This window comes from Brassica oleracea, chromosome C5, assembly GCF_000695525.1.
Source record: "Brassica oleracea var. oleracea cultivar TO1000 chromosome C5, BOL, whole genome shotgun sequence".
NCBI classification, from domain to species: domain Eukaryota; kingdom Viridiplantae; phylum Streptophyta; class Magnoliopsida; order Brassicales; family Brassicaceae; genus Brassica; species Brassica oleracea.
This window is the reverse complement of record NC_027752.1, coordinates 34,778,183-34,782,235: the sequence shown is the minus strand read 5'-3', so window position 1 is coordinate 34,782,235 and position 4,053 is coordinate 34,778,183.

The following is a 4,053-nucleotide window of genomic DNA, read 5'->3' as shown; positions in this document are numbered from 1 at the left end:
ATTTATGAGTGCACTCAACGATCAGATTGGATCAAATGGAAAGAAGCTATATACGTGGAGTTAAACTCTTTAAAGAAGAGAGATGTCTTTGGACCAATAGTCCGGACATCTTATGATGTTAAACCAGTCGGCCATAAGTGGGTCTTTGTGAGAAAGAGAAACGAACATGGTAATGTCGTTAGATATAATGCACGGCTTGTTGCACAAGGATTCTCACAAAGACCAGGATTAGATTATGAGGAGACATACTCCAATGTGGTGGATGCTACTACTTTTAGATTCCTGATAAGTCTGGCTATAAGAGAAAACTTAGACTTGCGGTTAATGGATGTAGTAACTGCATACTTATATGGCCCACTGGATAATGAGATTTATATGAAAGTACCTGCGGGTATAGAATTGAAAAACAAATCGAGTACTCGAGAACAACATTGTATAAAGTTGAATAAGTCACTTTATGGATTGAAACAATCAGGTCGATTGTGGTACAATAGGCTAAGTGAGTACCTAGAGAGAGAAGGATACAAGAATGATCCGATCAGCCCTTGTATATTTATAAAGACATTCGGCTAGGGCTTTATGATTATAGCAGTGTATGTTGATGATTTGAATATCCTAGGAACCTCTGGAGAAATCTCCGAAAGAATTTCTTAAGAAAGAATTTGAGATAAAAGATCTTGGAAAAACAAAGTTTTGTTTGGGATTACAGCTTGAATATATTAAAGATGGAAACCTTGTGCATCAAATGCCATATACAGAAAAAGTACTCAAGAGATTTAATATGACCGAGTCTCACCCATTGTCTAGCCCCATGGCCGTGAGGTCTCTCGGCCTGGACACTGATCCATTCCGTCCTAAGATGGACGATGAAGATGTCCTTGGTCCCGAAGTGCCATATCTCAGTGCCATAGGAGCTTTGATGTATCTGGCTAGTCACACACGACCAGATATATGTTTTGTTGTGAATCTATTGTCTAGATTTAGCTCTTGTCCAACCCAAAGGCACTGGAATGAGATTAAACATGTTCTTTGTTACCTGCAAGGAACGAAAGACTTGGGTCTATTTTATATTAACCAGAACAAAGAAGGTTTAGTTGGTTTTGGTGATGCAGGTTATCTTTCAGATCCACACCATGCTCGATCACAGACAGGCTATGTGTTCACACATGGTGGAACGGTGATATCATGGCGTTCAATGAAGCAGACGATCGCGGCCACATCTTCAAACCATTCGGAGATCTTGGCAATACATGAGGCCAGCCGCGAGTGTGTTTGGTTGAGGTCCATGACCCAACATGTTCGAGTTGATTGTGGGATGTCTGAAGGCAAGGACGCACCAACCGTGATGTATGAAGACAATGCAGCTTGCATTGCTCAGCTTAAAGATGGCTACATATAAGGGGACCGGACGAAGCAAATACTACCTAAGTTCTTCTTCACGCACGAGATACAGAAAGCCAGCGAGGTCCAAGTGGTCCAAGTGCGTTCCAGTGACAACTCAGCTGACCTGTTCACCAAATCACTTCCGACTTGCACGTTCAGGAAGCTCACACATCAGATTGGGATGCGTAGACTGAAAGACCTTCAATGATGTTCAGAACAGGGGGAGTAATACGTGTTGTACTCTTTTTCCTTCACCATGGTTTTGTCCCACTGGGTTTTCCTGGTAAGGTTTTAATGAGGCAACATCCAAAGCGTATTACAAACTCTGTATGGTTATGACATCCAAGGGAGAGTGTTATAAATCATATTGTGGATGTCCATAACCGGCCCATACCGTTAGAGAGAGAGAGAGACGGTTAGAGAGAGAGTCGGCCACCTTTGGTTTTCTTTTTTCTTCTTAGATTATGATATGTACTCTTTCCATTATTCTATGACGGTGTAATTTCCTATATATAAAGGGCTCCTTATGTTTAAGAATAATAAGAATAACACAGTTTCTATTCTCTAGTTTCGCAACACATATATATATTTGTAGTCTGTATATTATCTTCATCCACGGATCTAGTTGTCTCAGATAATATCTGGTTGATGGTTTGCATGTCCAATATGGCAATACCTATTTGGAGAATATTAGTATTATATATAATACATCTTGGATGTGTTATATATTTTAGTTGAGGAAATTATTTTTTGCAGAGACACAAAATTTTAAATATAAATATGTAATATTTATGTTTTTTTACTTCGATCATTTGGGGCATTGGTCTCATTTTAGCATATGCAGCCTTTTATCTCCATATTGTCCAATATTGTGGGAATAGATATCTACGTGATTAAATACAATTGCATCACTATAAACTAGCCCTGGGACGGATCCGGATATCCGGAAAATTTAGGGTATCCGGATCCGGATCCGGATCCGTCGGATCCGTGGATTTAATATCCGGATCCGGATTCGTGGTTTCCGGATATCCAGGTTTCGGATATCCGTCTCGATATTCTATTATCCGCGGATATCCGGATCCGGATCCGGATCCGTCGGATCCGTGGATTTAATATCCGGATCCGGATTCGTGGTTTCCGGATATCCAGGTTTCGGATATCCGTCTCGATATTCTATTATCCGCGGATATCCGGATCCGGATCCGGATCCGTCGGATCCGTGGATTTAATATCCGGATCCGGATTCGTGGTTTCCGGATATCCAGGTTTCGGATATCCGTCTCGATATTCTATTATCCGCGGATATCCGGATCCGGATCCGGATCCGTCGGATCCGTGGCTTTTCAGAGCGGATCCGGAGCGGATCTCGGATCGAATCTGGATCTCGGATAATAAGTCCCAGGCCTACTATAAACTCTAACTTCTGTTAAGAATTTACTCAACGGATGGACTAACGATATCCATAAATTATTTATGCGTATAAAATACTCACTTATATTAATATTAATGCATTATGTTATAAATCAATTGATGGATGTCCATAACCGGCCCGGTCCATAAACCGGCCCATCCGCAGGAGAGAGAGTCGGCCATGTATGAGAGAAAGGCGGCCAAGAGACTTTCCATTCTTCATGTTTCCTTTTCCTTTTATGATTAGGATTTCATTTCTTTGTAATCTTTCCATTATTATGTATTGGTAGTTTTCCTAATCCTAGTGGATTTAGGTTTTGGATAATTTCCTTTTTATTTATCTTGTAATCATTATATAAAGGAACCCCCATTGATCATTAATAATACACAGAAATATTCAGTTTTTAACCTTCCAATTACAACACGTTATTAGCACGATTGTTCTCTGCAATCTAAGCTAAAAAACTAAAACCCAAAAATCCCTAACTCAGCCGGTGACCACCCTAAACCCTAAGGCGTTTCCTGTCCGTCTCAGACCTCGGCGATCAGCTCAACTACTTGGCGTTCCCTGCTCATTTCCTGACGTCCTCAGCCAGCTCGTGTTCGTGATCAACCAGCTCGCACCAGACGACAATCAGTTTCAGCTCGCAGACGAGTGCAGCCGGCGAACATTCCCGGACGATCAGCGATCAGACAGCATCCGTCTTGCATCTGAGGTCCATCTGTTCTCCCTAGGTGGTCCAGCTCAACCCTACAAAGACTAAGGTATACCATTAATCTGAGAACGTTATGATCAAACCCTAAAACCCTAATCCATTATTATGGAATTCTATGATCTTGATCAAACCCTAAAATCGGTATAACCTAAAAACAACAATCTCATAACTAGCAATTGAATCGATTCCAACTAGAACATGTTTGATTGTTTATTTGTTTCTAATCTGAAGTTATGAAACCCTAATATTGGAATCGAAACCCTAAACCCTAGAAACTTGAATTCGATTTTAATGGTTCTTGTTTTGATTGTTTGATTGATGATTTGAGGTTATAGGATTGATAGATTGATTGTATAATCTTAATCTTGAATTTGAATCCTAAAGGCCTTGAAACCTTGATCACATATTGCTAAAATCAACTCCTAGCATTGTTTAAGTCAAAACCCTAATTTCATAAATAAGAAATCGAATTGGCTAAAGTTGTATGCATAAGTTATGAAACTGAATTTGAATTGCATTCGTCTTGTTTCTAAATATCGAC